Source organism: Echinops telfairi, unplaced genomic scaffold (assembly GCF_000313985.2).
Source record: "Echinops telfairi isolate 266 unplaced genomic scaffold, ASM31398v2 ScPeMD7_7421;HRSCAF=8459, whole genome shotgun sequence".
In the NCBI taxonomy this organism is placed as follows: domain Eukaryota; kingdom Metazoa; phylum Chordata; class Mammalia; order Afrosoricida; family Tenrecidae; genus Echinops; species Echinops telfairi.
Genome location: NW_022111321.1, coordinates 13449049 through 13466282, shown reverse-complemented (window position 1 = coordinate 13466282; position 17234 = coordinate 13449049). Strand labels below are relative to the sequence as shown.

Here is a 17234-nt window from a genome sequence, read left to right as displayed (position 1 = left end):
TCTGGTCTAGCCAGATTTGTAAGGTAGAATTGGGATCATGATAGTGGGTGAGGAGGAAGTATTTAAGAACTAGAGGAAAGTTATATGTTTCATTGTTGCTACCCTGCACCCTGACTGGCTCATCTCCTCCCCAAAACCCTTCAGTAAGGGGGTATCCAGTTGCCTACCGATGGGCTTTGAGTCAAAGCCAAGATATTTTTTAATGCACTCATTGATAATCAGTCTAGACTTAAAGGCTCCTTTTTAAAAAAGTAATCTGTGATGAATTTTGCACACATTAAAAGCATAATACTTATTTGTATGACTCCTCCCACCACAAGATGCATTTGTTTTTGTGATTTGTGATGGGAAAAAATATGTCTCTGAAAAAAATCTTTACTGCTAAACTACATGCCAAGTTACTTAATAGTAAATTCTGGAGAACCAAAGAATTACCTCAGGGTAAAATAGTAATACTCTTTATGCAGACATGGAAGTTTATGAGAAGCATTATACCGTGCACAGTTTCAAGGCCAGTCCATTTCTCTCCAACAAAGAAACTACAATGTTAAAGTAATGCGTGTAGCCTGGAAACCCTGACTGAGTTAGGTATAAGGAACTTTGAGTCATCTAAGTTGAATGCCCGAATCTGGCACGTTAAGCACTACAGTTAGCAGGACTAGACAAGGGCTTCGTCTTCACTGTCTGGACGTAGGTCTTGCTGTGGCTGAGTGTGTCTGTGGTGTTTCTGCCGCCTGCTTACCAGGGCCTTGCTCCTTCTCTAAAAGCAGTTACATGGAAACTAATATTAGTCCAAAAGGGTCATATTCAATTATATTAGTGCATTTTATGGTTGTTTATCCTTCATAGACTGTAAGGAGGCAACTTCCAGTCAAGAGAAATTTCTATTTTGCATAGTTACCTTTTGGCCCCCTGATATTTAATTATATTGCATTTATGTGATCACCGGAAGCATGCATTGGAGAGAGAGAGATCTTAGCAAAATAAAGTTGTTCTGAAGGAAATGCTTAACAATAGATACATGCAGCACAAGCCAAAAATTGGCTTTTCCAGCTAACGCAGTGTGAGACCTAGTTGCCTACTATGATCCACTTGTCATTGCTGCTTTTCTTCTCTTGTCACGTGGAATGCTGTGGAAAATTTGAAGAAGAGAATATCATTGAAGCTGTCATTTTTTGTAGTTTATTTCACTCTTAACAGTTCTTCCTTATAAATGAGCAGGAACGCCTTTTTCCTTTGATAGCCTACAATTATCAAAAAGTGGGTGAGGGAAGAATTTTTCTAGAATACCAAAGCCCCTTAGGGTTAGAATGCTAGTAGCTTGCATGATGGAGGCATTCTTTTAGAATCAATAAAGGAGAATCTAAGAACCACTGTTTTTTTCCTCTTTACAATTTAATGAATTAAAAATTTCAGAGCAGTTTTGGTTAGTGCAATTTAGCCAAGAGGAAGGACAGAGAGTTGAATAAAGATTGAACATGATAGTGGGACAGGAAGAAAGTAGAAGGAAATAGAGGACAGAATTAGGAGGCAAAAGACAGTTACAGAGGTATAAACATAGGTATGTACTTATGTAAATATATTAATATAAATGATAGGGATATAGACCTATGCACATATATTGATAGCTTAAGTATCAAGGTAGCAGACAGACATTGGGTCTCTATTCAAGTCCTCCCTCAATACAAGAACACTTTGTTCTAATAACCTGGCATTCTGTGATGTTCTCCTTCCATACACAATCGCAGAAGACAAAATGGGTGCGTAAGTTAAAGTGGTGAAGAAAGCTGATGGTGCCCGGCTATTAAAGGCTTGAAGTTAAACAATCAGCTATCTAGCAGGGAAGCAATAAAGCCCAGATGGAAGAAGCACACCAACTACCTATCTGATCCCAAGGTGTCGAAGGGATCAGGTATCAGAAGACCCCAAACAAACAACCATTTCGATGCAAATGGAGGAGGTCCGAATGGAAACTCAAAGCCCATCTGTACACAATTAGACATCCTCTCACAGAAGGGTCACAAGGAAGAATGAGCCAGCCAGGGTGCAGTATAGCATCGAGGAAACACACAACATTTCTCTAGCTCTTTAATGCTTCCTCCCCCTACCCCCACTATCATGAGCCCAGTTCTATCTTACAAATCTGGATAGACCAGAGCATGTACACTGGTACAGATAAGAGCTCTCAACACACAGAACCCAAGACAGATCACGCACTCAGGACCAGTAATGGGAGTAATGATACCATGAGTATAGGAAGAAGGTGGGGGGAGAAGGGAGAGAAAGTGGGACTGATCACAATGATTGATCTATAAACACCATACCCCCAAACCAGGAGGACGAACAACAGAAATGTGTGTGAAGGGAGGCAGCAGATGGTGTAAAATATGAAAACAAAAATAATTTATAATTTATAAATTATCAGTGCTTTATGAGAATGGGAGGATTGGGGAGGAAGGGAAAAAAAGAGGAGCTGATACCAAGGGATTAAGTAGAAAATGTTTTGGAAATGATGATGGCAACATATGTACAAGTGTGTTTGATACAATTGATTGTTATAAGAGCTGCAAGAGCCCCCACTAAAATGATTTACTAAAATAAAAAAAGAAAGAAAATTTGTGCAGAAGGTACACATAAATCCCATAAGCTCCCTCTTCTCTCTACATGCACTTTCTCTTATTATTAAAATTCTGCATTTCTTACATTTGTTAGAATTTCTCAACTGGTATTTATATATGATTATTAACATCTTTAGTTCATATTGAAGTCTACACTTTGTGTACAGTTATATGGGTTTTGATGAGTACAGCTGACCCATAGGCAGTGTGAGATGTTACAGGCTCTGACTCATAGTCAAAAATTTACCTATGATTTTGACTCCCCCAAAACTTAACTATTGATGTTGACCAGAAGCCTTACTGATAACATAAACAGCCAGTTAACACATGTTTTGTATGTATTATACACTGCACTCACATAAAATCTGCATTTTTTAATATGAGGTAAAAAAGATATGTCACAAAGAGTAATTGTAGAGCAGTAATAAATGAAAGTCTCTTTTCTTGCTTCACATCTGTGATAGTTTGGCTAGAGATACAAATCCAGTGACACTCGTGTGTGTAAGAGCTTTATATCAAGAAATAATTGTATAACAAGAAAACATTCCAGCCCAGTCCAACTTAAGTCCATCAGTCTGATACTATTCCATAAGTGCCTTTTCAGACTCACATAGCCACATGCAATGGTGCAGAATATAGGAAGATCACAGATTGGTGGGTGCAAAGTCGTATGGATCCAATGAAAGTAGAAATATCCCAGGGCACTGGCCATAACTGGGGTTGGTCAGCAGGAACTTGAAGACAGAGAGAGAATGGGAGGTTCCCAGGGCCCATCTCTTAAGAAAGGTGCGCCCACAAGGAAGTACCAGCATGTTGTGACCTGACTGATACGTTGGATATCACCTGTACACTTTTATGTACCTTCAAATTGAGATGCAATTATGTAACTACCACAACAACCTTAGCCTTATCTGACATTGTCAGTGCTACATTTTAATCTTCTTTATTTTTAACTTTAGGTACAGAGGGTTGAACAACCATATAGTCATAATTGCATTTGGGAGCATTTTTTAATCGCTTTTTAATTCATTTTTCAGCTTCACTACCAATATTGAAAGGACTGCTAATGGTACTTTCAATATTACTACCATGGACTGCCAATAGAACAAACAAATCTTTCTTGGAAGATGTGTGGCCAGGACACTCCTTAGAAGGAAGGATGGCGATACTTAAACTAAAGTAGTTGGCATGTGTTATCAGGAACCAGGAAAGACCAGTCCGTATAAAATGACATCAAGCTAGGTAAAGCAGAAGGGCAGCCAAAAAGAAACGGGCTCTTAGCAAGAGGGACTGACGCAATGTCTACCTTGATGGGCTTACACATAGCAATTGTGAGGCTAGCACGGGGCTGGGCATTGCCTTCTTGTATTGTCCATAGAGTTGCTAGCGGTTAGGACACACTCGATGGAGAATAGCAACAACAACACGAGATAGATCACGTCTCTTCCACAGTATCTCTAGCTCCTCCATAGCAGTTTGAACAGAATGATTAAATATTTGACCCCATCAATTTCCAGGGATTCTGAGAAGAGAAAGGGAGATTATTCAGAAAAGTAAAATAGTAAATCCACTCATCAGGCCTTCATTTCAAAATATCATTTTGATATATGATTATAAGACAAGAGCTGCCATTTAAATTTACTTATGCATTCAATTTAATTTTGTTGCACGTAGCTGAGAGCAAAAATCAAGTGTTCACCCTTGGCCCGTCTCTTTCCTTTAGCTCTCTCCTCCAATCTACCCGCAAAGCCTCAGGAGCAAGGTGCCGGCATCAGTTTACTCGGCCAAGTCTTCCCTTCCACCCTCCTCGGTCAACACCATCTATACTCAACCACCTGGTCAGAGCCATACACTTGTTCGTCTCCCTGACTCCATCTTTTCAGATATATTTTTTTGCCACATTGACTTTTTCCATGTCAACCTCAGAGCCTTTCCATTGTTTCTTCTGCCTAGAAAAGCCTTCTCTGGGATTTTCACTTGTCTTAAGATTTTCCATGACTCCGCTGTCAGCTCAAACCATATAATCACTCTTCAAAGAGTAGCCCTAAAGTCATTCTCTAATTTATTACCATAAGTCATTCTCTAAATTATTACTGATTATTTTTTTCGATTGCTATTTGCTATTGGAAATTTTCTTGTTTATTGAGCATTTGTTTAATTTTAGTCTCCCATCACCACCCTGTCACAATCGGTGATAAACTGAGGAAAAATAGACTTGTTTTAGTCTTTACAGGACAGAATTTCAAACACCCAGAATGGCAGTCACATTGTAGTCGGGCAATGGTTATTTGTGCAATTCTTTGGTGAAATGTGTATTCATGTTATTTCCTTATCTTTGATTGAGTTACCTTTTATATTGTGGAGAATTCAAGTGTTTTATATAAGTTGTATGTTCCATACATGTTCTAGATATTAAACCCTTATCAGATATGTGGTTCCCAAATATTTTCTTCCATCTTTTCAGTCCTCTCTTTACTTTCTAACAAAGCTCTTTGATGCATCGTACATTTTAATTCTGATAAAGTCTAATGTATCTATTTTTTTTCTTTTGTAGTGCATGCTTTTGGTGTCCTGTCAAAGGACTCATTGCCAACCACAAGGTTCTAGAGTCTTACCCTTATAGTTTCTTCTAAGAAATGTATGCTTTTACACTTTATATTTAGGTTGTTGATCCATTTTGAGGATCCAACTCCTAAGGTATGGGTCAAAATTCATAATTTTGCATGAGATATTGTAGTCTTATTAATAAGACTATTCTTTAGCCATTGTATGAAGTTGGCACTCTTGTTGAAAATCAATTACCAATAAATGTGTGAGATTATTTACAGACTCTCAATTTTATCCCATTGGTCTATAGGAGGTACCACATTCTTTTAATTACTACTGCTGCGTAGTGTTTTACGAATCAGGAAGTATGTACCATTTGCTGGTCTTTTATTTCCAGATTGTTTGGGCTACTGGCCTTGCAACTCCATGTAAATTTGAAGTCCAGCTTTTCCATTGTATGGGGGAAAAAGACGTTAACATTTTAACAGGGATTGCATGAAACTCATAGATTCCTCTCAGTAGGAAGCTGATATGTAAACAACATTAAGTTTTCTAATCTCACTGTCATTAGTCATTAGGAATCCTAGTAGCATTGTGGGCTAAACACCAAGCTGTTAAACACAAGGCTTGAGGTTCAAACCCATCAGTCACTCTATGGCAGAAAGGTGAACCTGTCTGCTTTTCCAAGATTCTGTCCCAGAAACCCTAAGGCACGGTTCTACTTTGTCCTCTAGGGTTACTATGAGTTGGAATTGAATCATTGGCAGTGACTTTTAACTCACAAACAAGAAAGGTCCTTTAAATTATTTGGGAGCTTCTTATTTCCACAGAAATAGTTTGCAGTTTTCAATGTGTAAGTCTTTCACCAGCCTACTTAAATGTATTCCTAGATCCTTGGATCGTTTAGATGCTAACACAGAAGGAATTGTTTTCTTCGTTTCCTTTTCTGATTAATTGTTGATGTACAGAAGCATAATGGATTTTTGCATGCTGACCTTGTACTACGCAACTTTGCTTAATTGGTTTTCTAGTTCTAGGAATTTCATTGTGTATTCTTTGAGATTTCCTGTGTATTTTCATTGTAATTGTTAGGTGCCAAATAGTATATTTATTTATATATGAATTCATGACTTCTAGTCCCCCCAAAACACTACAATAGCCTAGTCCACAGATCCCTATCTGCCTATGTATTCAATCATTATTCTACCCACTGCAGCCACATTAATCTCATGGCTCTTGGAACATATCAGCACATTCCCATCGCAGGATCTTTCCAATTGTTGATTCTTCTGTCTGGGGTGTGTTTATCCTCAGATATTTGCATGGTTTGATCCATCTCTTCCTCAAGCTCTTTATTTTTTTAAAGTTACTTTTTCAGAGAAACCTTTCCTGGAAAAATCATTTAAAAATGTTCTCTACTTTCACTTGCCACTCTTAAATACTGACACGATATAATCTCATTGTTTGATTTATTTTCTATCCTTTCCCATTATTCTAGTCTATTGAATATTTTCTCTGGGTCTCATACATTAGATTAGTAATTCCATGAAGCACGTTATTTATTGCTATATCCCTAGCACCTTGAACAGTGCCTGTAACATATTATTAAAGAAATGTTGGTGGAATGATTTAAAGAAGAAAATTTTAATTGCTAGGTCTCTGAATTTCAACTAATTTTCTGATAATATTTTTTCTCTAGTTCTCTATTGGACATTATTTCAATCCTCCCCTCTCCACAACAGCCTGTAGAATATATGACAAATATCTTTATGCACCCCAATAATGTACTCTGCCCCTCTGTTTAATATTGTTTGGATTGTTAACGTACTTTATTATTAAAATTATAGTATTCACTCCTATGTTACAAACACTAACACATATAACCTCCAAGATTATGCCATTTCCCACTTTAGAGATGATAAAAATATTCTTCAAGGAGCCATTTTAGGGCACATTGAATGCTCTCCTTTCAATTTGCTTTAGTCGGCCACACACTGGCTTTGCTCTCTACCTTTACGCCACACTAAATGCCATGCCATAAATGCCTTTCTTCATGCAATTGAACCGCCCTTGTTCCAGATCTTAATTTTGAAGCATCATCTTCCTAACAGAAGCCCTGGTGGTGGTGTGGGCTACTAACCGCACTATCCTTTGTTCATGGTCACCAGGAGTATTGTGGGAGGAAGAGGGGGCTGTCTGTTTAGTAAAGATTTACAGTCTCATACACTGTAATATGAATCAAATCAATGGTGGTGGACTTGCGTGGTTATTTGCTGGTAGGGGACCTGGTGATGCCATAGCTAGTTAATAAACTACTAACTGAAAGTCTAGTAGTTCCAACACACCTGCGCTCCATGACAGAAATCCTGCCGGTTTATTTCCCTAAGGATAGCTATTCTAGTTGTTAAGTGCCTTCAAGGTAGTTCAGACTGACAGTGACCCAATATGCAATAGAACAACCTGGCCCATCTTCTCAGTGTTTGAGCCCATTGCTGAAGCCACTGTGTAAATTCAATTTGTTGAGCATCTTTCTCTTTGCAGTGGACTCCCTACTAAGCAAGGTCTTTTTTTCCAGGGACTAGTCCCTCCTAATAACATGCCCAAATATTTAAGACAACATCTCACTATCCTCATTTCTAAGAAGCCTTCTAGCAGTACTTTTTTCAATAATTATTATTTTCAAACTATATTATTAATTGGGAATTAACACATATATCATATCATCTCATAGTTCAATCATGTCCAGCAGATTGTACATTTGCGACCACCATCAGTTCCAAATATTCCTTTTCTACATGGACTTCATGATATCATCTCCCCTTCACCCTGCCACCACCATTACCCCCCCACCTGAAACCCTTATTCCACTTGCTCTCTCTGTAGGTTCATCAATCCTGGGTTTCATATACCAAAAAATGCAAGAACATATAACACAACACCCCCAACAGCCTAACACCGCTAAGGAACACTCTAGTATGTACAAAGACAAATAATGCAATACAAATAAAAAATACAGAAAATTTTGGAAACCAGATCAGGTCGAGCATACATTCCATGGGGGGATCTGCTGACAAAGTTTTAACTCTTCAAGTCACATGTATGCCTTTGATCTTCTATAGTCATCTCTCAGTTGCACTCTGCTTAGTAACCATTTCCCTCCATTGTGGATAGAAGGATTTCACCAGAGGCTTATATCTTAAGTAGTTCCACAATGGATGTTGGGCTCCCACTGTCATCCATAGCCTCCTGCAAACCAGATTCTCACGGAGTAGGCTCTGATGCTAATCCATTCTTTGACTTCAGGTTATAGGTTTCACAATCCTTCAGTGATGGATGATGTTGTGCTTCTTCCATGTAGACTTAGCTGGCATCTCACTTAGATGGCTGCTTGTGTGGAGCAAGCCTTTAAGACCATAGATGCCATTTTATCTACTAGCCGGGCACCATCAAATCTGAAGCCCTCTACAGAGGACTACCTGGCGGCCCTCAAGACTTGAAGGACTGCCAGTGTCTCACAACTGTCTAACACATTTTAATTGTACTGAGCCATTTGTACTGCTTTTTAATTTAACCATTTATTTCTTGTGATATATTTCTATCTGTATAACTGCTTTATAATTTACCTGTTTATTTCTTGTGTTATCTATCTATCTATCTATAAAATTATTAGCAATCTGGTTTTATCTCTCTAGAGAACCTTGTCTAACACAGCCATGATATAAGAACTAATTGTTCTTAAATTGGAGCTAGGATTTAGTGTAAGCCCAACACCCGTTCCTGGATCCATGTGGGGTTTTTTCTGTTGTTGTTGCTGTTATTGTTCATTAGATTTATTGTGACTTGGGTGTTAAAACAGATGTCATGTCATTGCATTATTCAATCACATCAAGCAGAGTGGAACCATCACTTTTTTCAAGATGTCTTAGTGTCTTCTGGAAAATCATGGTGTAGTTAATTTGCTTAACCTACATCATAATTCAAAATGCACCAGTTCCTCTTCAGTCTTCTTTATTTGTCCTAGAATGTTCACATGCAAATGAAGCAATTAACAATCCCATTGCTTGGGGCATGAAGCACATTCATCTTCAAAGGGATATCTTTGTTCTTTAGCACTTTACCCAAGGCCGTGTTTGACCTCTTCACTGCTGCTTCCATGGGTGTTGTTTGTGAATTCAAGTAAAATGAATATTGACAACGTCAACACTTTTCCGGTTATCATGAGGCTGCTATTGGTTCATTTGTGAGGATTTTGTTTTATTTACATTAAGCTGTAATCCATACTAACGTCTGTAACCTCTGATCTCCATTAGTAAGTGTTTATTGTCTTCTGTGCTTTCAGCAGACAAAGCTGTGTCATCTACATCCCAAAGATTTTTAATGAATCTTTCTCCAGTCCTGATGCCACATCATTCTTCATGTTATTTGGTATCTCAAATGATTTGTTCAGCATACAGATTGGACAAGCATGGTGAAAGGATGTAACCCTAACGAGTACTTTCTTGATTATGAAACATAAAATGTATAGCTTGGAAACAATTTAAAGCAGTTCTTTTATTTCTGAAGGAGTTGCTTTAAATTCTACAATTCAACAGCAATGGGTGTGGGTGGAGTTATTTTCCTACAATTAATTTATTTTTTAATTTAAAAGTCACAACTTAAGTCTCATCCTATATTTATAATTCTCTAAATGACCTATAAATTGAGGAAAAACTACTTCCTTCTAGTTTTTACATAATTTGACTTCAAAATTCCCTCTCTCTATATATGTGTGTATGTATATATATGTATATTCCACATCTCTTAATAGTTAAATAGACCTCAAATCAAATCCTAACCCTGTTTCTAAAATATGGCATGCCAGCCAGTGTTAATAGGTATAACCAATCCAAACGGAAAATTTGTATAACTCATTGCTTCAAAAATGGAATCAGTGGGTCATTAATCTGTCAAGGTTATTTGCACAGCCCAAAGAAGGTAAATATTTTTGCCAATTTTCTTTCATTAAATTTTGGTTACATAAATGTACCCAATAGATTGGGGGTGGGGGGGTGGGGAATTCTTTTTAAATGATGTGAATTTTAGAGGTCACTGAAATCTGCATTTATATTTGTATAATTATATTACTTTTATAATATTTTCTTTGTTTTAATTATAAAAACTAAAGACTATGTGACACTAATGGAAAACACTTCCAGAAAGAGTGAAAAAATCATAATAATTTAATATTTTAAAAAAATAACCATATTCTTGCTGAGATAACACTGAAATCAGACATTGCTGATGGAGAGACAGTAGTATCTTCATTGAACAAGAGTCTATTTCTCAATAAATACTTAAATTCTTATGGTTCTTAAAATAAATGTCTTTCCTCCTCATAATTCACCAACAATTTTGCTAAAATATATCTTCTGTAGAGCTCCACTTTCTCACAAGGGTGAAGGACTGTATTATGAAGGCACTTATATTAATTCATTACCTTCTCTAGAAATGAAGATAGATTTTATAGTCATATTGTACTGAAACGTAACTCCTTCAATATATGGTAAGATTTTAATTTTTAATAACTCCCTGTGAAGAGGAAAAAGGTTAAAGCTGATGATTTATAAAAGAGAAAACTATATAATAAAGAAAAAGAATGAATATATTTTAACATCATAATTTTTCTTCTATTGAATATCAAATCTACCAAAATGTAATGAAACTAGAATTCTGTGATGATAATGAATGAGGAAATTCATAATTCAATTTCAGGTATTCAGTGTTACAATGTGGACAAAAATCTTATCAGAGATTTTAGAAAATTCATACATCGAATTTTCAGTCAAGAACTTATCGGACAATCAAAAATTCATTTGGCAATAATTCTTCAAAGCATTTCTGGTCAATGGTTGTGTGTTCACCATCATTTCAATTAAGTCTCAAGTAAGATACAAAAAAAAATCAGATTGTAAATAGTTTAGCCTAAACATTGTCATTTTCACCAATAGATGGGCATCCTTCACTTTAATCAGTCCTATGATGTGCCTGAAAAAGGATCAGTTTGAGCACATGCATCTCTATTGGGCACAAAGAAGATTATATATATATAGTGCTTATTGAATTCCTTTGAGAAATTTGATGTCAACATGGATATTTCAAATATTTACCCTCATTGGAAAACAAATCACATACTGAATCATATTTAGGGACAATTTTAAGATATGCTCCCACTTACTGCCATCAAATAGATGTCAACTCACAGCAGCATACACAATACATTGAACAGTGCAGAACTGTCCCTATGATTTTCGGAGACTGTAACTCTCTATGAGAGTAGAAAGTCCCTTTTTTCTCCCTAGGAGCAGTTGGTGGTTTCAAACTGCTAACCCTGCAGTTAGCAGCCCAAAGTGTAACTGAGAGTCAATCAGGGATCCTTAAAATATGCTAAATATGAAAATATTTTGATTAAACATTGATTTGAAATACGACTCCTGATAAATCCCATGTATTGTTTATATATTACAAATTTAAGGGACTGTTTCATCACTCTTCCAAAGGCTAGATCTTCACCTCTTCAAATAATTAAACACATTCTCATGCTTCTCTACATTTCTCACTACTCCATTCACTCAAAACAACAACAAACGCCTCAATGCCATCAAGTCGATGATGACTCACAGTGAGTCTATAGGACAGGGTAGAACTGCCCCTGCAAGCTTCCCAGTTTGCAACTCTTCATGATTAGAAAGCACTGTCTTTCCCCAGAGAAGCAACGGGTGGTTTAGAACTGCTGACCTGGAATTTAGCAGCCGAATGAATAACCTCTATGTCACCAGAACTCCTAGTCACCATCTGCCACCCGCCCCCCCACCCTCACCCACCTATCCCTTTACTCTCACTCGTCTCAAGCTTTTATTTTCATAAATTCTTAAAACATGGTTTCTACACGGGCACTTCACTGTTCTTGTGGTTTTGTACATCCATATAGTTTTTCTGTGTTCTTTGTATAGGGTTCCCTGACTGATTTCAATGTTGTCATTTTAGAAACTAAAAACTGAACATTCTTTGCCTTCACTACCTTGAAATGTCTTGTTCCCTTCCTATGTTTCCCCACATCCCTTCTTTGCCCCATTTTCACTTTGTCCAGTCCATTCTTGATATTGCATTTCATTGATTATTCTAGATAAAGGTAGTAAACTTGCTTATTTATTCCAAGTTTCCTGAGTGGCTTAGAATTTCCCTTTATGTTAGCCTAGTCTAAAAAGAGAGGTGGCTCTTCAGAGATCTGAAAGTGACCTGTGCCCCAAATAGAGAATATAATCATATATAACCATGACCTTTCAAAGGTCCTACATTCTATTATACTTTAGAGTCATGTGAAGATTCTTTAATTGATCATATTAGGATGCTGACAATAATCCTAAAATCATAAGATAACTTTAGTGAATGCCATCCAACCTTGATCAAAAAAATATTCTGTTTTGTGATTTTTAAAAAAAATTTCATATAAGGGACTTTGCCAATCTATCTCAGAAAAAAATGTTTTTAAATGTCTATAAAATGAAAAAAATTCTAAGAAAAACCATGGATAATATTTAATAATGTAAACTATTTCCACCACAAGTTAATTTATTCAAAGTAAACTATATTATTCATTTTGTACATTTTGCTTCTTTTTATTAGTATAGTTCTATTTAAAAGACAAATTAGGATGGTAAATTAGAATGTTAACTGAAATTTTAGACTATATATAGCAGCCTAAATCCCAAACCCTTACAAGGAACATTAAAAGGATTAAACTAGGTGAAGAGAGAGAAAATAATCTAGTAATGAATAAAGGATAGACACTCAAGCTTTAATAGTGTCATCTGAATAAACTCAATATCAGCTCAACCTAAAAGAAAACAAAGGATAAATGTGTAATACAGAATTTCAAGAGACATGAATATGAGAAAATATATTCTTTATTAAATTAAAAGTGTTCACTCAAGGAGAGTACATTTAAAGATGCAGATACCAATTTCTTGTTCAAAGGGGGAATAAGCAGAGAACTCAGAAGATGACAGTAAGTGGATGTAAGCCAATCTTATATGGATAAAAGTGCAGAATTTTAAAGGAGATTGGCAGATATCCCAGTTCAATTAAAGAAGAAATCCTGCAGTATAGGCAACCTATTCATCTTTTGAAACCTTAAATTTAGATAATGCAGTTCACAATGGGTAAATGGAGATGAGATATATAACTTAGCTAAAGAAAAAAATATTGATGTGGGGATTGTTTTACATAACACACCAATAGTTCAATGACTCATTCTATTAAATGGAATCACTGGTTAATTCAATGAAGAAAAAGAAAAGGAATGCTTGGCTAGTCTGTGCACAAACATACAGAATATAATCATCTATAACTCATGACCTTTCAAAGGTACTACATTCTATTACACGTTAGAGTCATGTGAAGATTCTTTAATCTTGACTGTCTGCTTTACTGGTTGGAACTGTTTGTTGTGAGAACAGTAAAACAGATTGTCTCACCTACAACCAATCTTTAATGATAAAGTCTAGATGTTAGTGTTCAAACTATGTCAGCACTGTAACCAGATAAATTGTATTTGGCGTCGCTATGTAGGGTTTTAAATGGTTTGTGGTGGCTATAGATAAAAATATTATCTTTAATCAATAGAATATACTGCAGCCTAAATAGGAAATACCTGCATTTATTATTGTATTGATTTAAAAAAAGGCTTGACAAAGTTCAGGGGAAAAGACCACTATCTTTTAATTCCACTTTTCCATACTTTAAAATTTTTTTCTGCTGACTTAAACACAATGATTGTTTTTGTGCCGGGGTCCATAATCACAATAGCTTGCATTTGAGACTATGTGTGGTGAAAATGGTTAATGTGCATGAGTGCTAACCAAGAGATGGGTGATTCCAGTGCACACAGAGGGACTTCAGAGAAAAGCCTGGCAGTCTCCCAGAGAAACAAAAAAAAAACCAGCCATTGAAAATCTATGAAGCACATTTCAACTCTGGCACACATAAGATGGAATACATCCATGACAACTGATTTTATTTTTATTTTGGATCTAGTAATCAGAAATAAGCTTTTCTGCCAATTGTTATATTTTTATAATATGCGTTTATTATGTACCATTGGAATTTCAGTTTTAAAGATAGATATGTATTTCATAAGAAGAAACCCAGTGCCATTCCCATTTGAGGAAATACAGCATTCAGCGCATGTTTTAGAAGAGCAAGTTATGGGTGCATAAGCAAATTTGGTGAAGAAAGCTGATGGTACACGGCTATCAAAAGATATAGCGTCTGGGGTCTTAAAGGCTGGAAGGTAAACAAGCAGCCATCTAGCTCAGAAGAAACAAAGCCCACATGGAAGAAGCACACCAGCCTGGTTGATCAAGAGGTGTCGAATGTATCAGGTATCAGGTGCCAAAGAACAAAAATATCATATCATTGTGAATGAGGGGGAGTGAGGAGTGGGGACCCAAAGCCCATCTGTAGGCAACTAGACATCCCCTTACAAAAGGGTAATGAGGAGGAGACGAGTCAGTCAGGGTGCAGTGTAGTAATGATGAAACATACAACTTTCCTCTAGTTCCTAAATGCTTCCTCTGCCCCCTCCTCTACTCCCCTACTATAATGATCCTAATTCTACCTTACAAATCTGGCTAGACCAGAAGAGGGATACTGGTAGAGATAGGAACTGGAAACACAGGGAATCCAGGACTGATGATCCCTTCAGGACCAGTGGTGAGAGGGGTGATGCTGGGAGGTGGAGGGAGGGTGGGGTGGAAAGGGGGAACCAATTACAGAGTTCTACATATAACCTCCTCCCTGGGGGATGGACAACAGAAAAGTAGGTGAAGGAAGATGTCGGACAGTGTAAGATATGACAAAATAATGATTTATAAATTACCAAGGGTTCATGAGGGAGGGGGGAGCAGGAAGGGAGGGGAAAAATGAGAAGCTGATTCCAGGGGCTTAAGGGCAGAGGAAATGTTTTGAGAATGATGAGAGCAACGAATGTACAAATGTGCTTTATACAATTGATGTATGTATGGATTGTGATAAGAGTTGTATGAGCCCCTAATAAAATGATTTTAAAACAAGAAGAGTAAGCTAATGTAGCTTTGAAAGAAATTAAATAAATCAGCAAGGTTCTGTGCCCTAAACTACCCTAATATTTGAGTAATTGGTTCTAAAGTATCTTTGTAAACTCTAAACTCTCTGCCATTGAGTAGATTCCAGCTCACAGTAAACGTACAGGACAGGGTAGACCTTCCCCTCTTCAGGGGAGTGGCAGCTGGTTTTAAGCAGCTGATCTTGCAGTTTTAAGCCCAATGCATAACCACTACACTGCCAGGGCTCCCTTTTAGATTAGTGCTTTCATATGTGAGTTAACGTCATATGTTATTCTAAATAATGGGAGTATCTTTCATAATTATATGAACATTAGTGTATAATTATGAAATGTCAGCTAAATATGAAAGAGTTAATTTATAGCAGTCTGAACCATAGTAGATATTTATAAAATCTGGCTTTATCATGCTGACCCATAGTTTTCAAATTTAATTTTTTTTCCACTTGAAAGCACTTACTGTTTTATTTAGAGACCAGATTACGAAAATAATCATGGCAGATAGATACCTTAGTTCATCCTTCTAATACGTCTGTCAATCTGGTCTTCCCTGTTGCCTGCATCTCCACCTTCTACAAAATGGGTGCTCTTTTTCTTCATCCCACCTCATGGAGAAGATAATTTGAAGGGCCACAGGAAGTTATTTGCTTCTTTGAAACATTTCCCAACAGTCTAGATCTCATGAATCCGATCCTCCATGCAGATGATGCCATATTGACCAAGAGACCGTGCAATCAGAGTGTTATCTGTCAGGGCAATACGCTTCTTAATGGTTTTGCCATCCCCACGCTTGTAGATGAGTTCATTCACAGACTTCAGGTTGGGTACCTCCATGCAATGTATGGTTCCACAATCCTCAGCATGTTCATTGAAGCCTTGTTAAGCTTAACACAGGTGCCATTGAAAACCTGGGGAAGGCGAAGAAGCTATAACACTTTTCGAACCTCTGGGCTCACACCATTGATACCTCTGATCCTGATAACAAATGCCAGCTTGGGCTCTCCAGGCACACAGAAGCTGCCAGCTTTCCTTGCCATCCAAGCCATTCAGATTGCAGTTCTGTACATCTGCCTGTATTCCTTGTGATAGTGCTTAGCTTTCTCGAAGATCAGCTTCCTCCTTGCCTTTTGAAGCATCTTTTGGGCAAACTTCTTTCTTAGGCATTTGAGCTTTAGTTCTTGAAATTCCTTGGCTTTTTCTTAAGGGTCTCGGAACAGCAGGGACCTTCTTCTCCGCGACAGCCTCCGTGATTCCAGCCGGTGAAAAAAAAAGAGGCTCAAATTTAATTTTGGTCATTAAAAATACAATAATTTAAAACCATCTTTCATGATTTGGTAAGTTTGTTTGACATTCATGTTTAAAACAATAAATTTAAAATATTTAAAATTTGTACCCAACTTTCCTCACTCTCTTAATGTATTTTTATGAAGCACCTGTCATCCAGTCTATGTAAATATTACCAGAGTTGGTACAATCAAACAACTGTGGGAGTATTGAGTATTAGATACTAATTAAAACCAGGTTGAGAATAATGAATAAGGCACGGGTTTCCAAGTTTGGGGTTTTATTATAGATGTTAGGTTTTTAATAACATTAAAGATCAAGCTCACATGCGGCCTTTATGTGATATTCTTTGTAACTATTAACTAAATTATCTATCATTATGAATCCAGAATATCTTGTGAGTGAACACTCTATCTTTCACATTACTTTGACTATTTTAAATCCATGGTCTTATATAAGATATTAAAATGGTTTATCCTATTTAGTATTTTAACACTGGTCATAGTGACATTGTTTTAATTATTTTCATGTCAGCGTCTAGGCATGAAATTCAATGGATATTTTCAATAACTTTATAAAATATTATTGCAGTTTTTAATTATCCATCCCTCCCTTTCATCATTTTCTACCCATCTTTCCTTATTAAT

General features: G+C 36.7%; 1 pseudogene; it reads right to left on the bottom strand.

Moving 5' to 3' along the window:
- Positions 1 to 15813: 15813 nt before the first annotated feature.
- On the bottom strand, positions 15814 to 16533 carry LOC105979177 (annotated as a pseudogene).
- Between the last annotated feature and the right edge of the window lie 701 nt (positions 16534 to 17234).